We start from the raw sequence: 18,312 nt of genomic DNA on the forward strand, positions 1-18,312 counted from the left end.
TTTGGCGGCCTGGAAGGTGAAGGTTTTGTCGAGGAATTTATTGGAGTGACAGAGTTTTAGGGAGAGGAAGGCGAATAGCTGGATTCTGCGGGAGTTCTTGTTTCTATGATTCAGGAAGAAGTGTAGGTTGATGTAGTTTGGGGCTAGACCGAATACTGTTTTGTAACAGAAACAGGCGAATTTAAATAGGACTCTGGATTCCAATGGCAGCCAATGAAGTTTGTGGTAAAAAGGGGTGAAATGTTCCCATGTTTTCAGGCCAAATATAAGGCAGACAGCGGTGTTCTGGATCATTCTGAGTCTTCTGATAGTTTTCTTCGTGGAGCTCAGGTAAATGATATTACAGTAGTCCAGTATGCTGAGAATGGAGGATTGTACTAGCAGGCGGAATGACGTGTCGTCAAAATATTTTTTTATGGTTTCCAGAGCACCGAGATGCTTTTCCTAACTGTAATGTCAGTGTGTTTCTCCAGGGATAGTTGTTTGTCCAGTGTGACTCCCAGTATTTTTTAAGTTTGTTCGAGGGGAAAGGTCGATCCTTTTACTTGAATTGTCCTTTTACTTTGATTTTGTCTTTGGGGCTAGCCAGGAAAAATTTTGTTTTGTCGGGGTTTAGTTTTAGTCTGTAGGATTGCATCCAAAGTTCTATCAGGTTAAGTGTATTTGAAAGGGAGGTGAGGAATTCTGGTGTGAAACTGGATAGCGGGATGACTATTGTGATGTCATCTGCGTAGATGAAAAATTTGAGCTTGAGGCTTTGCAGAAAGTTACCCAGGGAGGCAAGGTAGACATTAAACAGGGTGGGGGACAGGGGGGAGCCCTACGGAACACCACAGGAGTTATCCCAGCTGTATGAAAAGGAGTCATTCTTAAATACTTGGTATGATCTGTTTCTTAGGAACCCCTGGAACCAGTTGAGGACCTGGCCGGAGATGCTGATGTATGCAAGGCAGTCTAAGAGAATGTTGTGGTTGACTAAGTTGAAAGCACTGCTCAGGTCGAGTTGCAGGATCAATGCGCTGGAGCCCTGGCTAAAGAGTATGTGTAAGTTGTCTACTAAAGAGGCTATGATGGTTTTGGTACTGTGGTTGGAGCGAAACCCTGATTGTCATTTAGGATGTTGAATTTTTCCAGATATGTGGTTAGCTCGGTATTTACCACCCCTTCAGTTATTTTGGTGAATAGTGGGATGCTTGCAATTGGTCTGTAATTAGACAGTGAATTGGATGGTTCTTTCATGTTTTTTATGATTGGGGTTATCGAAATGTGGCCCTGTTCTGCTGGAAAGCTACCTGTGGATAGAAGGTGGTTTGTCCATGCCAGCATATTGGCTTTGAAGTGGATCGGAGCAGTTTTCATGATGTTTGGGGGGCAGGTATCCAGTCTGCAGAATGAGTTAGTGTATTTGTTAAAGTATTTGTTGAAGGTGTGCCAGTCGATGGTTGTGAATTGATTCCAACTTAGGTCCGTTCTGGACCCTGGGTCTCGTATAGTCATGTCTGTGTCTGGGAGAATTGGGAAGTCCCCGTGGGGGTTGGGAGGGGAAGTTAACGATGATCTTAGTTTCTGTATTTTAGAGTTAAAGAAGTCTGCTAGGGTGTTAGCGGTTAATGAAGATTCGTCATCACGGTTATCAGTGAGTGTCTCTAGGTTGTAGAGGTCGTTGACCAGTTTAAAGAGGTTGCTACTGTTGACTGTGACATTTCCAATTTTGTGGGCATAGAAATTTTTTCATTTTTCCGTGGTGAGGTTTTTGTAGTTTTTTAGTTTGAGTCTCCATGCTACTCTGTGCTCCTGGGTTCCAGATTTAATCCGAATTCTTTCTGATTTTCTAAGGTCCCTCTTTAACAGTAGTAGCTCTGAATCAAACCATCCCTCCTGATTTGGAGATCTAATTCTATGTGTTTTTATGGGGGCTATTTCATTTAGAATGTTTGTGCTGTCTTTGATCCAGGAGGTCATAAGTTGATCTGGTTCTTCATTTTGTTTTACAGTGGTTTCATAGTGGGACCAGAATTTGATCGGGTCGATCTTACCTCTAGAGGTGTGAGTTTTGGTGTTTCTTTTTTTGCTGTTTTTTGTGGTTTTTTTGTTGGCAGTGAATGGAGAAGCTGCATAGTTTGTGGTCGGACCATAGGGAGTCTGTCCAGTTAACTTGGTTCCAGAGGAATTTGGGGTTGATTTTCTCTTTGGTGGAAAATGTCACCAGGTCTAGCTGGTGACCTCTTTGGTGGGTTTTGATGGGCGGGGGTTTGAAGTAACCTAGTTGAGAGATTAGTGACCAGAAGTCTGATATATCTGGCTGGTCTGTTTGCTCTAGGTGAATGTTGATGTCTCCGCATAATAGGTTGTATGGACTTGCTAAAGAGTTAGTTAGTAGACATTCTGCGAAGTCTTCCTTGGCTAAAGTCCATTTTTTGGGTGGGATATTGTGAGCTTGCCGAGGCCGGGTTTTGCAACAGGCCACCGGCCAATGCTCACCCAACGCCGAACTCGCCGTGCCTTCAAAGGATGTTGAAGGTCCTGCTGGTTCTCATCAAAAATAAAAAAAAATAAACGTCAGGAACAATAAAGATTTAACTGAACTTGTGTCCAACTTTATTTCTCGAGTAGCAACTGCTACAGTTTTAGTCTTTAAATTTCAAACAAATACAAAGAAAAATCCGGGCTTGCAAAACAAAGCCCACACACATCTTTCTGGCAGGTAAGTTTAAAATGGTACTATAGTAGCCTTGCCCTCACAATCTCACAGTCCAAAAAGGGCACAAAGTAATATGGCTACCGGAACCCCCAGTGTTTCTGCTGGTGATTCCCAAGGTCTTTCAAACTCTGATGAATGTGATGCCTAGGCCTGGCTTAACAGGCCTTCCCCAGCCAACCTAACAAACAGTTGGTGGGAGAGGGGAGTAGCTGAATCCACTTTAGCACAAAGCTTGCCAAAAAATTGGCCCCACGATCCCTCCCTGAGGATATTATGTGGATTCTCCCCACTACTTCCTTGTCCATACATTCATTCACCAAAAATAGGCAAAAAAAAAAAACAAAAGGAAAAAATGTACAAAAATTCAACACTTTCCTCTGTCACCAGCCTAAGGTACAGCTGCAGCAGTTAGCTCAGCACTGCTCATGCTGTCAGCACTTGACTGGTGCTTCCAAACAAACTCAGAGCAAACAAGATTCCAAAAGCAAACAATCAAAAAGGTAATTCAACTTAGCTCTGGTCCATCTGTGTTTCATCTGGTTCTTGTGTAGTATTCACGGCTTCCTGGCAAGCTGGCTGGTTTGCCCCAGGGACAGTGGATACCTCTGCCATATCAACGTCCTTATTAAGTGGAAAGTCAGGAGCCCAGTCCCTCGAGACTGCTTCCTGGGCTGACCCAGGGAAGACTGATTTGTTCTTCCTCAGCACAGCCTCTAATACTCTGAGTTGTCCACGCCCTGACCTGGAAGGGGGAGGGCTAACCTGCTGCTTCTGCTGGCCTCTTAGTTTAGCCTTAATTGGCCCCAGCAGAGGCTCATTAGATGCTCTCTGACACTGACTCTCAGGCTGTCCTTTTGAATAAGTCCCCTCCCTCTGCAACAGGCTGTTCTCCCACTCCTCTTCTACTCCCTGGGTTTCTGTAGACTGATGTTTCAAAGGAAACAGAGACCCTGTTTGTCTATCAGAGTTCAACCTGCTGCAGTGATCCGCCCTTTTCAAGAGAAGGGGAGGATTTGGAGGAGATTTGACTGTCACAAGCCTAGCCTTAAGGCTAGGGTTGTGACATACCCTCACCTTTAAGGGTTGAACATCCCTAGCTTTTAGAGTAGATTTACCACTCTCTTGCATTCTGGAAAGGCTATCCACATTAGTGCTCATTTTGCCTGGGTGATGCAATACCCTAAACCGGAAAGTCTGCAGAGCCAAATACCACCTTGTCAACCTGGCATTGTTATTTCTCATTGTATTGAGCCATTTAAGTGCCGCATGGTCAGTGACAAGGGTAAATTCACGCTCCTGCAGATAATGTTCGAGGGTCTGCATCGCCCACTTGGCTGCCAAACATTCGAGTTCCACAGTGGCATAATTTCTTTCATTAGGGTGAAGTTTACGGCTAAGGAACAACACAGGATGCTCTATCCCCTGAGTTTCCTGGCTTAGTATTGCTCCTAGCCCCGTCCCTGATGCGTCCGTCTGAAGTACAAAAGGTTTTGTAAAATCGATGGACATGAGTACAGGATCTGTACACAAAGCCTCCTTCAGTTCTTCCACCGCCTGCCTACCCATATCCTCCCACTGAAGAGTATCCGGTCTATCTTTCTTCAGCATGTCAGTAAGGACAGCAGCCTTTGTGGAAAATGCAGGTATAAATCGTCGGTAATACCCCAGGAGTCCCAGGAATCCCCTCAACTGTTTCTTCGTGCTAGGCATGGGATAATCCTGGACGCACCGTACCTTGTCTACCAATGGTTTAACCTGTCCCCTTCCAACTATATACCCCAGGTATTTTACTTCTCTCTGGCCTAAATAGCATTTCTTAGGATTAATTGTGAACCCTGCCTCCCTCAGGGACTGCAAAACCGCCCTCACATGCTTCAGGTGCTGGTTCCACTCCGAGGAGTATATCACGATGTCATCAAGGTAGGCCTCTGCGTACTGGTGGTGCCCACGTAGGACCTCCGTGACACCCCTTTAGCAAGTAGACGCAGCACCATGAAGCCTGAAAGGCATACGCCTAAACTGGTACAGCCCGTGAGGTGTGCTAAACGCTGTCTTGGGCCTGGCACCTGGGGAAAGGGGAATTTGCCAGTAGCCCTTTGTCAAATCTAGCGTAGAGAGATATCTGGCTTGTCCTAACCGGTCTAACAGGTCATCGACTCTAGGCATAGGAAAGGCGTCAAATTGAGATACCTCATTGAGCTGACGAAAATCTATACAGAACCTGGGGGTACCATCAGCCTTAGGTACAATGACGATGGGACTGCACCATGGACTCTGAGAGGGCTCGATCACCCCCAGGGCCAGCATTTCCTTAACCAGGTCCTGCACTAGCTCCTTCTTCCCTTCAGACAAGCGATAAGGTTTCACCCTTACTATCTTTCCAAGAGTGGTGACAATATCGTGAGTCACCACTTCAGTGCATCCGGGTATCGGGGAAAATACATCCTTAAACCCCTGTACCAATGTCCCAACCTGCACTGCCTGGTCGTCAGATAGTTTAGTCCCTATATTCACTTCTTCCTTTTGGGTCATATCTGCAATCTGTGGGCCTAGGTCATCGTCAGGTTTCTGCTCTGCTACCAAGGCCAAGATCTCCCTATCTTTCCAAGGCTTCAATAAGTTGATGTGATAAGTCTGTATCCTGTTTTTCTCATCCTTAACCCGGTAATCCACCGGATTAAATTTTTCTACAATGGTAGCAGGTCCTTTCCATTCTGCTAAAAATTTATGAGGGTCCGAGGGTACCAATATTAGCACCCTATCCCCCACTTTTAAGTGACGAACCTGTGCCTTCCGGTCATAATAATACTTTTGTTTCCCCTGAGCCCACTCTAGATTTCGGCTCCCCACCTTGGCCACCTGTCTTAACCTCCTTTTCAACTGGCTCAGGTTGGATATCACATTATCATCCTCCCTTTCTTGTGATCCCCATTGTTCTTTGACAATATCCAATATACCCCTGGGGGACCTGCCAAATAACATTTCAAAGGGGCTCACCCCAAGGGAGTCCTGCACTTTTTCCCAAGCCGCAAATAACACCAGGGGTATGAAAAGGTCCCAATCCTTCTTTTCCTGAGCTCCCACTTTTTTTAGCATTTGTTTTAGGGACTGATTAAACCTTTCCACCATCCCGTTGGCCTGGGGGTGATAGGCGGATGTTTTAATGTGGCGGATACCAAATACCCGCCAAAACTTCTCCATCTCCTTTTGAGAGGAAATTGCTCCCCTGGTCCGTCAATACCTCTCTCGGGAACCCCATCATACAAAAGAGGCCCATTAACTCTTTCATTATAGCTGCTGATGTGGTTTTCCTTAACGGGAAGGCCCAGGGGTACCTGGTGGCCATGTCCATAATAACCAATATATAACTATATCCCCGGGGGGTTCTTTCCAGGGGACCTACTATATCCAGGGACAGAGAGGGAAAATGCTTGAGTACCTGATTGTAAAAACCGCTTAGATAATCTTGATAGGCGGTATATAAAATCCTAATAAACTTGAAACTTGAACTTGAACTTGAAATCCATTGCCCATCGGGTCAAGGGGTCCTCCACCCTCGGAATGGGTATAAGCGGGGCCCGAGCGGGTTTACTTAAAGATATCCTTTGGCAAATAGGGCAAGATTTACAGAAATTGGCCACATCCTTAGCCAATCCTGGCCAAAAGAACCGGCGTACTACCTGGATCTCCGTAGCTTCGGACCCTTTATGGCCGGCTAGCGGATGATCATGGGCAGTCTGCAGAATAACCTTACAGAATCCTTGTGGGACTACCAGCTGTTCTATTCTTATCTTAGGATGTTCTCCCGGAATTTGCCTGTATAACAAACCCTGCCTAACTTTGAACCTAATAGGGTCGTGGCTAGGGCGAGAGGCCTGCTGCCAGGCTTCCTGTAAGGAGGCATCAGCTCTCTGTTCCGCTGTAAAAGTGGGAAATGTTCCCACTATCTCCTTAGGTAGCCAAGGAACCTCCTTACTCTTACTGATCTGCCTAAGGGTCTGACTCCTATGTTGTTTCTGTTTACGGTCTGTCTGCCTTGGTCTGTCGTGGTTGTCTCAGGGCCTGTTCTTGGATCACCTCCCCTTCGAAGGGAAACACACTACCCAAGTTCTCCTCCCCTATCAAGGACGCGGGTCCTTGTGAGCGAGTGCCCACTAGCCCCTGTTTTGGGGTGAGACACTTTTCTAACCCTTCCCAGTCCCGGCCTAATATAAGGGCAAAGGGAGAGCCCGGTACAATTGCAAGCTTCACCCTATAGACTTTATTACCATACAAGAGGGTAGTGGCCCGCCGTGGATATCTTAGGCTATCCCCGTGAACACACTTAATGGTAATCGAGTCCATCTCGCTTTGCAAGTTTTCCGTAGGGAACATCTGCTTATAAAAATCAGTGGCCATCATGGACTGATCTGCTCCAGTGTCCACCAAGGCAGCTATCTCTTTACCTGCTATTGAAACCACCACTTGATATTCCTTGGGGATATTAATGTTGCTCCCTTGGGTCACCACAAAATCCTTCCTTTCTCTACAAAACCTCTGGGTATGACCCGATTTCCCACACCGAAAACATCGGAAACCTTCCTTTTGCGAGGCCTCCTTGGGTTTGGGATACCCAGTGGTTTTGTGTGTTTGGCCTTGAGGCCTCCCTGCCTTCCCCTTCTCCAAGCTCTGCGCAGAGGTTGTTTTATCCTCCTCAACTATGTCCTGGGCGTCTAGGTACGCCTCAGCCACTTCCAGAGCCTGGGCAAGGTTCTTGCATCCCTGTCTCCGGACCCAGCCCCGTAAGTTCTTCGGGACTGACTCCAGAAACTGCTCTCTAACGATCTCTAAAAACAGAGCTCTAGGGTCGCCTAACCAAGAGTGCAACCACCTCTCAGCTAACTTGGATAGTTTTTGTACCAAGGCTTTGGGCCTTTCTCTATCTTTCATTATTGTGGTCCTGAACTTTTGCCTGTAATGCTCTGGGGTAAAACCTAAATATTCCAAAATATGGGTTTTAACTGCCTGGTAATTATTGGCCAGCTCTGGGTTCAACGTTTGAAATGTCGCCAGAGTTTCCCCGGCAAGGCATGGCAAAAGTCGGACGGCCCACTGTCCCTGTGGCCAACCAGCTGCGGTAGCTACCCTTTCGAATGCACTTAGAAACTCATCTGGTGCATCTGCAGGTGTTATCTTGCATAAGTTCATTACTGAAAGAGGATTAGCTCCTACCGCTGGTTGTTGCGCATAGCTCAGTCCAGGATCACCACCTGTAGTCAACGAGGGTTGTTGCAATAGCTGGGTCAGCGCCTTGGTCTGCTCGCCCATTGCTATGACCATCTCGTCATGTTGTCTCCTAGAATGTTCTTGAGCCCGATACCAGAGGTCCTGATTGGCTTTTAAGACTGCCTGTAGGTCCTCACTCTGCTTTTGTCGTTCCGCAGCGAGGAATGCCATCAACTGTTGCTGATCCATCTTCCCCGGCTCTGTAACAGACTTAAACAAATCCAACTGCGGTACCACAGGACAGTCTGGCCAATGCTGCAGTTCCCCCTCACCCTTTAGCTTAGGTACTCTTACCAGCAGTCTGGGTGAGTCTGCGCCTTTGGTTGTTAGGCCTCCTTGGCCTCCAGTCGTTCTCCGCACGGTTTGCTCCTCCGAACCTCGAGTCTGGTCCTTATCGGCCACCTTCTGGATCAGGTCCAGCGTAGGTAAGTCCCAGTCCCCACAGTTTCGTCCTCCGACTGCTTCCTTCTGGGTGTTCGGCTCTCCTACACCGAAGACTCGTCCCTTTCAGCGACCGCCACCAGAAGAGTCCTTCTGAACAAACCGCTTCAGTGCAGGAACAACAAAACAAACTAAAAAAAAAACAAAAACGTTTTTTTTTTTTTTTCAATACTCAAAGTTCACCAACATGTCCAGCAGGAGGCAGTAAACATCCCACTTCTGACACCATTTGTGAGCTTGCCGGGGCCGGGTTTTGCAACAGGCCACCGGCCAATGCTCACCCAACGCCGAACTCGCCGTGCCTTCAAAGGATGTTGAAGGTCCTGCTGGTTCTCATCAAAAATAAAAAAAAATAAACGTCAGGAACAATAAAGATTTAACTGAACTTGTGTCCAACTTTATTTCTCGAGTAGCAACTGCTACAGTTTTAGTCTTTAAATTTCAAACAAATACAAAGAAAAATCCGGGCTTGCAAAACAAAGCCCACACACATCTTTCTGGCAGGTAAGTTTAAAATGGTACTATAGTAGCCTTGCCCTCACAATCTCACAGTCCAAAAAGGGCACAAAGTAATATGGCTACCGGAACCCCCAGTGTTTCTGCTGGTGATTCCCAAGGTCTTTCAAACTCTGATGAATGTGATGCCTAGGCCTGGCTTAACAGGCCTTCCCCAGCCAACCTAACAAACAGTTGGTGGGAGAGGGGAGTAGCTGAATCCACTTTAGCACAAAGCTTGCCAAAAAATTGGCCCCACGATCCCTCCCTGAGGATATTATGTGGATTCTCCCCACTACTTCCTTGTCCATACATTCATTCACCAAAAATAGGCAAAAAAAAACAAAAGGAAAAAATGTACAAAAATTCAACACTTTCCTCTGTCACCAGCCTAAGGTACAGCTGCAGCAGTTAGCTCAGCACTGCTCATGCTGTCAGCACTTGACTGGTGCTTCCAAACAAACTCAGAGCAAACAAGATTCCAAAAGCAAACAATCAAAAAGGTAATTCAACTTAGCTCTGGTCCATCTGTGTTTCATCTGGTTCTTGTGTAGTATCCATAGGTTCCACGGCTTCCTGGCAAGCTGGTTGGTTCGCCCCAGGGACAGTGGATACCTCTGCCATATCAACGTCCTTATTCAGTGGAAAGTCAGGAGCCCAGTCCCTCGAGACTGCTTCCTGGGATGACCCAGGGAAGACTGATTTGTTCTTCCTCAGCACAGCCTCTAATGCTCTGAGTTGTCCACGCCCTGACCTGGAAGGGGGAGGGCTAACCTGCTGCTTCTGCTGGCCTCTCAGTTTAGCCTTAATTGGCCCCAGCAGAGGCTCATTAGATGCTCTCTGACACTGACTCTCAGGCTGTCCTTTTGAATAAGTCCCCTCCCTCTGCAACAGGCTGTTCTCCCACTCCTCTTCTACTCCCTGGGTTTCTGTAGACTGATGTTTCAAAGGAAACAGAGACCCTGTTTGTCTATCAGAGTTCAACCTGCTGCAGTGATCCGCCCTTTTCAAGAGAAGGGGAGGATTTGGAGATTTGACTGTCACAAGCCTAGCCTTAAGAACAGTGTGATTGTTAGGGAGGAGGCAAATAACTTTGAGGTTAGTGAGATGGCTAATGTTTCTGAGTTGGGGGAAGATTTGGAGTTGAGTGTGGTGCAGTTTAGATGGTCTCTGTAGATTATTGCTAGTCCTCCTCCCCTTCCCCAGGTTCTGGCTAGGGATAGAATCTTGAAGCCTTGGGGAAGACAATCTTTGATAACATCTTTATCTGATAGCAGCCAGGTTTCCGTGAGTAGAACAAAGTCGGGGTTGGTTTCAGTTAACCAGTCTTTGATCAGAATGGATTTGTTTCTCATCGATCTTATGTTTAGGTAGAATCCTTGTAGGGTCTGGATGTTAGTGAGGTCTGTTGGGGAGTAGTGAGAGTAGGCTAGTTTTTTTCAGTGATCTTTGTGCGGGGCTTGGTTGATCTGTGGGGTGGGGGGAGGACCTGTGTCAGCAGGTGGGCCTATTTCTGGGTAGTCGTATGGAGTGTGGGGTGTGATGGTGTGGAATTTGGATTTTACCATGCGGTATGGGGAGTAGTGAACTGGGATGGGGGCAGAGTATATTGGGTTGGCTGTGCAGATCTTGATGGTGAGTAGATAAAGTAGGAGCATTGTGGCACATTGGTGGGAGTTTGGTCGGGCCATGGTGGCGCGTTTGTGGGGGGAGGTACTTGTTGTTTGGAAGTTAGCAAGAGGGTGTTGTGGGAGGAGTGGAGGGTGGTGTGTGTGAGGTTGAGGGGTGAGAGGTCTTTGTCTTGGTTGTACAAGCTTGTCAGGTTGGAATAGTGTTTGGGTAAACAGGTTGTGGTGCTTGTCTGGTTGAGCAATGTTTGTCAGGCTAAATGAGCTGTATGGGATGTGGGCTGTCTGGTTAGTTATCTGCTGAAAACAATGTTGTAAGAGGTTATGGGCTGCTGTGATGTTGTGCAGGCCACAAATTACTATAGGGTTGCAGGGCAAGAGGATGGGTTACAGAGTTGCAGGTTATGGGTTGTTAAACAGTTGCAAGGCTGCGCAATTGTAAGGTTACAGACTATGGCAGTGATTTGCAAGGCTACAATGATTTGCAATGATTTACGAGGCTATCAGCTGTTACAATGTATTACAGATTTCGGACTCTCTTGGCTACTAATATGGTGCGGCAGTGTGTTGCAAGTTTACAACTGTGGCTTTTAGTGTCATGCACGGCTATACAGAATCAGTTAATGGCTTTTGTAATACTTATCAATCTGGAGTACTTATCGTTCTTAATCATTTAAGTATAAATTAGATGAAATGTATAGAGGTGAAATGTTAACATCTTTCCTTTTGTGCACACAGAATGTGATTGCTGTATAAGGTGTACACCTGGTGTAATTTTAGTCACCCATATCCCTGTATGCCTCTTGTAAGGAGATGTGCATCTAGTTTGCTTTAAATCCCAGACCTACTTACCATTAATAACACAGGGACACTGGTCTCCTGAAGTAATAGCATGAGAATAATCTTCTTCAGGAGGTATAAAATCCCACTCCTCAAATGCACTCTAATATCACCAATAACGAAGAGATTCAAAGACCTCACAGTGGAGCGTGGTATGTGTTCCCACTCCTATATTTTTTACTGTGTAAATGTAATCGGTACTTACTGAGCAAGGGGTCAAAGCACTGGCGGTGAACATTTCCATTTCCCTGTCCATTTCTACAATATTCCTGTGCTTGCCCTTGCAGTCATAATATCTCTGTTGACTAATAATTTTTTTTTTAGCATTAACAGTTCTTCATTCAATACATATATTTCAGACACTACATGCCTTTATCTTTTTCTTTCTTCAGATGACAGTGAGGTTTGGGAACAATACTTTCTCATTGAATGAGAAGTACTCTGTTAAACAAAATACTTTTGCACAACAAATATATATATAAACCGCATATGTATTTAATACATACTTCCTGAGCGCAGTGTCAAGGCACTAGCATTGAAAAGGTGCGCCAGTTTCCCCCAGGCCCTGTCCATTTGTCCGATACTTTCACGTTTCCTCTTGATGGGGAACAGCAGCTTTGCATTGAGCGACATGTACTCAGTTAATCTGAGTACTTCACGCTCGGAGAATTTGTGCTTGTGCACACAAAATCCATAATAGGAAGCCATCTTCTCTGTGAATCTATGACGTTTTTGCAAAGTACTCAGTTTATCTAAGTACCTCACCACCAACCAGCCTTGTTTCAGTGACCACTATTGTGGCTCACACTGTGGCTCCCACTGCACACACACACACACACTGACTGAATGAGAGCCAAAGAGTCAGTTTTCTCCATACTCTGTCCATTTCTCCAATGTTCCTGTGCTTGATGGGGAACAATACTTTACCATTGAACAAGTACTCAATATGTATATATGGACTAGATTTATGTATGTATCTCTGTATATAATCTTTTACGGTTCATAGTCTTTTACATCCTCCAGTTCAAACACTGAAGCTTAAGGCTTAACTATTTTATACCTAAAGCATACAGAATACTTATCTTTCTGTGAAATTAGGCTTTCGCACTGGAGTTTCATCCACTCCCTGTCAATTTCTACAATGTTCCTGTGCTTACCCTTGCAGTCATAATATCTCTGTTGACTAAGAATTTTTTTAAGCATTAACAGGTCTTCATATACTTCTGATACAACATGCATTTATTTCTTCAGATGAGAGTGAGGATGTGGAACAATAATTGTCTTTTCAATTTACAACTGCTTTTAATGTTCAATTCTCCAATATTCCTGTGCTTGCCCTTGATGAGGAAGAATACTTTCTCATTGACAGAGAAGTACTCTATATGTGTATATGTACTATACTTATGTATGTATATAATCTTTTACATCCTCCAGTTCAAACACTGAAGCTCAAGCATACAGAATACTTCTCTTTCTGTGAATTTAGGCTTTCGCCCTCATCATCATCCTATTTTTTGACCATGTAATTGTCTTTTCAATTTCAAACTCCTTATAATGGTCTTTATCATTCAATGTTATTATTTGCTGTTCACATCATGTTTACTTGTGTTCAATAATACTTACTTTGCATTTAACTTTGCCCTGGGGGTCCTATGTTATCCATTCTATATGTTCACTGTATTATGCTTTCTTCAATAACACAGTTACCCAGAAATAAAAACATTATAATACAACTATTGAGTCCAGAATTTATTTTACCCTCACAAACTCCAATGAGATTATGAACTTATAATGACTAAGGTTGCCATTTAACAAATTGGTTATTATTATCTTTTAACATATTAAGACACTTCATAAAATCAATAACTAGAAGGCTGCAAACAAATTGTGGACAGTTTTGTTTGGTTTTATTCGGGGGGGGGGGGGGGTGCAGTGAAGCTTGTCTTTAATCTTTGGAATATGTTGGGCCTGAAGACAACTGAGCGTGAAGACACTTGCAAGTTTGAACATGAATAACGATTTAAACAAACAAAGAAAACGAGATAATGATCTTCATAAACACTTAAAACATATATTTTGTCATGTAAAGATCATTAAGCGAATTCAGCTTTACAAAATTTTGACAATTCATACAACAAACATATCATGCAAGACAAACACAAATAATGAAACTTAGCATTTGACAGATGGATCAGATGAATAGATACTGCAGGCATCAGATTATAGGCATTTCATTATGACCCCATTGCAAACACCCACTATGCCCATTTACCTTCCACTATTACAGGTCTCACAGTCCCCAATGAATATGTCTTGTAACGGGACAAAAACACCTGGGTCAAAAATTGAGAACTATCCCAAAATCTGCAGCCTGGAACTGGGTAACCTGGCCACCCTGTTACTTTGATTTATTAAACTCTTTTTCCAAATAGAGAATGACACAGGGACACAGGAACTAAATTTCCCCATCCTGTCCCTGTGAGTTATGTTGCTGTCCTTGTCCCTGTCCCATTCCTATCAGCTCTGCTTTAATGGTGTCAGGTCAAGAGCACGCTGGGACAAAGGCCGCGTGCAGACAACTGAGCACAGCGCGGAGGCGCGCGCCAAAGAAAATGACTGTTTTAAAGGGCTCCAACGGGGGTAGGGGGGGAAAAAAACCCCACTTTACTTTATACAGATTGTGCCACGTTGAGGGGGCATTGTGGGGGGTTTGAGGGGTTGTAATCGCCCACATTTTACTGAAAACTTCACTTTTCCCCTAAAAAAACAAGGAAACAGTTAAGTTTCCAGTATAATGAGGGAGGTTACAACCCCCCACAATGCCGCCGCAATCTGTATTAAGTAAACTGGGGGGTTCCCCCCAAAAACCCCAGTCGCAGCCCCTAAAAACACTCTTTTTCTTCAGTGCGCGCCTTTACCTTCGGCGGTTTTGTCTATGAACCTTCTCGCGCTCACCTGCCGGCACTCAGTTGTCTTGCGCTCACTTGCCGGCACTGAGTTGTCTTGCGCTGAGTTCTTTTGCGCTCACTTGCCGGCGCTGAGTTGTCTTGCGCTCAGTTCTCTTGCGCTCACTTGCCGGCGCTGAGTTGTCTGGCGCTGAGTTGTCTTGCGCTGAGTTGTCCCGCTCGTGCACATTACGGAAAATAATTTGCGCTCAAATGTCTTACGCTAGGTTGTCTTTGCGCTCACTTGTCTTCACGCTCACTTGTCTTGTGCTCAATTGTCTTGTGCTCAGATGTCCGCGTCACTTTGTCTGTGCGCGATTGTCTTGCGCGCAATTGTCTATGAACCCTGCTGCTGGCTTGTCACAGGCTCTAGGCAGGAAAAGTATGAGCTCAGCAGTTAAGAGAGTCGAACCAGGGGTTTGGCCCTGGTTCACTGCCTATCCGAGTGTCTGCCTATCCGAGTTAAGTCATGCCAGGATCTAACTACTGGCAATGTAATTCCTTGCCTCCTTTTGAATCAGCCTAGAACCAATCACACAACACCTTCCAGATTGTTAGGGAAGGCTCAGGCATATTTCCCTTTGAATAAAACTAGTAGTATATGTGCTATCAAGGTACGCATTTGCTACAGAGTACAGCAGATGACAATCCCACCAAGAAAGAAATATCTGAGGCAGCAAGGAACTTTTAAACACCTGGTCATGTGATTAGAAGCACTCAGGTTCTGTGCACAAAGAGGGTGGGGTGGGGGGAAGGCAGGGCTAGCAATGCTATTCTGAAAATTACCTGCAATGTGGACTAACAGAGAATGGCACGGGGACAAATTTTCCCCATCCCTGTGGGATCACTCCATCCCCATCCTGTCCCCATTCCTGCAAGCTCTGTACTCATCTGCACAAAAACTCAAACACTTTAAAATCATGTGTTTGAGGCTTGTGTGGTTAAGGCAAATCCTGCAGGAATGGGACAAGGACAGAACTCACGGGGATGGGACAGAAATATTAAGATCTGACGGGGACAAATTTATCCCCATATCATTCTCTACAACAGTGTCTGTGTATATTTATAAATCAGGCTATTTCTAATTGCTTTTGTAACATATTAAAATATTAATTAAAGCAGTAAAAAAAAAATAAGAATGGCTATAACGTATCTAAAAGTTTATCTACAGCCTATACCTTTAACACAAATCTATGTCAAGGAAATGCACAATATACTGGCCTACCCAAAAATCAAACAACTCCTAAGGTTTGGCAGGATTCATACAGGATATCTTGAGGGCTATGTTTACACAATGGGTGTCATATGCATGTAATGTGTGTTCTCTGAGAAAACTATGAAATCAGGAATGGATATTAATAAACAGAGGTATCACCTTATAAAATCATAAAAACTATGCTGCGGCCTGTGACATTCCGGCACTGCTGCTGGCTTGTCACAGGCTCTAGGCAGGAAAAGTATGAGCTCAGCAGTTAAGAGAGTCGAACCAGGGGTTTGGCCCTAGTTCACTGCCTATCCGAGTGTGTCTGCCTATATGAGTTAAGGCATGCCAGGATCTAGCTACTGGCAATGTAATTCCTTGCCCCCTTTTGAATCAGCCTAGAACCAATCACACAACACACCTTCCAGAGTATTAGGGAAAGCTCAGGCATATTTCCCTTTGAATAAAACTAGTAGTAATTTACTGACTAGCCTGAAGGGGAGCCTTGGCCCATTTCAGCAGTACCTAGGTGTGGGTGGGGTTTCTCTAGAGATAAAAAGGAGCTCCTTACTGAGCAGAGGAAGAGAGGGAGGAGACAGCGGACAAAAGCACACAAGAGCCTTTGAACTTTCCTGATGGTGGAGCCCAGTTGAACCCTAGTGAGGATTGGGAAATGCTTAAACTGGAGGAGGATTTCCAGAGGCCAGAACTGGAGCTGATTAATACTTGAAAAAGTATGGCAATAGAAGAGTTCATTTCTGAGAATGAGATTCTAGGACAACTGAAGGGCTGCGAACAATGCTTAGTCTAATCCAGCTGTCTAAAGTGTGCTATATTAAAAAGGACTTACCTGTTGTTTTTTTGGAAGTTTAAACCAGGAAGTGAACTGTTCTGAAGTAACCACCTATAGGTGCTGGAGGTGAGAAGGTTCCTATTTGAACTGTGGGTTTTTTCTTCCAGCAACCATAGGGCTGTTGTGATTAAGGGGATCAAGAACTATCTGAACTGTGCAAGAAGCCTATTCTTTTTGCTGCAAAAAAATTTTTTGTTGTTTATTTTGTCTCTCCTTTTTGAGAACTGGAAGGAACAATGAAATAAGCTTATGGGACATTACTGTGAATTAATTTTGGATTATTTGTTTTCTTTCTCCATCAGAAGCAACTGCAAATGAGTTTTCTTTATCTGCCTGAGAGTTTGGGGAAAAAGCCTTGAAACAGCTGTGGCTTTACTCCAGCCAAGGTGTGGCAACTCTCCTGCTGTGAAAAGCCTGTGGAACCCCAGAGTATTGCTGTGGTGTGCTTAAAGCATTTTGTTTTATTGAAAGTTTGTGGTTATCAGTTCCTTATTGTTTTGCTTTTGTGTTTTTTCTTTTTGTGCTTTTATTTTTCTGGAAAATATTTTGCTTTGTTTTGAAAGACCTAGACAATAAATCATTTTTGCATTCAAGCCATTTTGACTCAAGTTGTGTTGTGTCCTGGGTGTCATCTCTGTTCAGTGCTTTGGGGCTTTTCTGAGCCAAGCACCCCCTGTAGGGCTATCCCATTTTGGAAGCATGTTTTAGAAAGGTTTATGCTACCTAGCCGGATGGACTGCAACTGGTCCACGGACCCCGGCTAGCGAGAGGCCATAATAATAAAACCAGTGTTTGAACTGCATCATGTATAACTGACCTTATCTGTTTGGCATGATGGCAAATTGCTAACTGCCCTATTTGTGATACCAATGCTTTATTTATTTAAAAATTTTCTATACCGCTTAAGAACTAAATGGTTCACATGAGTGATAGTATGTAACTTGGCAGCTCTGCAACTTTTGCCTCTAACCATTAAGTCACTCAATTTAAAACATTTGCTTGCTTAAAGCCCACGTTCACTCACAAACTATTGCTACTGTCTCATTCACAGCTAGGTTCTGCACTTTTCCATTCCACATTTGGAGAAGTAAAATACGGGAGGCAGGTAAAGAGTGAAGATTGAAAGGAAGGGAAAGGAAAGTGAATGTGACACTGGTGGTAGTGGTGGTGGCAGTAGTGAGAAAAGAAAGTAGGGGCCCATAATGAAAGATTAGGTTCTTATCTGGATAATCTTTCTGTTCATTTTCACAGGAGTCCATACATTAGGTAATCAATCTTCAGTTGTGAACTGGCTTTGCAGAAGTGTGTCACTCACAGCTTTCAGTACCTCCCTCCTTCCTGAGTAGAGTAGAATGGCTCCTTCAGTTTGTACCATAGCAATTGATCTCCACTGGAATAGAATACAAAAAAGGAGGGTCACAGGGAACTTCCCCGCAGTCATCATACATATCTGTTCTGCTCTGTAACTTATAAAAAGATAAACAATTATTAAAAAGCATTTTTAACATAGCAGCAATAGTGAACTAAGCTGCTTTATGCAGCAAGCATTAACATCAAAGGAGCCATGAGCTCATCAATAGAGAATGACTCAGGACAAATTTTTCCCCATCCCTGCAGGAACTCAATTTCCCCAGCCCACTATCCCTATCCCTGCCCCCGCTCCATTCCTGTAAGCTCTGCCTTAACCACACAAGCCTTGAGCACTTATGATTTTAAAGTGTTTGAGGCTTGCAGGAATAGGGCAGGAAAAGAGCTCACTGGGATGGGACGGGAAAATGAGTTCCCGCAGGATGGAGAAAAATTTGTTCATTCTCTACTCAACAAGTCACTTATGAGTACTTATACAGGATTTCTTTATGCTTAGCCATATGACTGACAGGAGAACTCCAGTTCTGGAATTTAGAAATATCCGAGGCAGGCAAATCAGGAAAACTGAGAACAGG

The sequence above is a fragment of the Geotrypetes seraphini genome, chromosome 1 (assembly GCF_902459505.1).
Source record: "Geotrypetes seraphini chromosome 1, aGeoSer1.1, whole genome shotgun sequence".
NCBI lineage: Eukaryota > Metazoa > Chordata > Amphibia > Gymnophiona > Dermophiidae > Geotrypetes > Geotrypetes seraphini.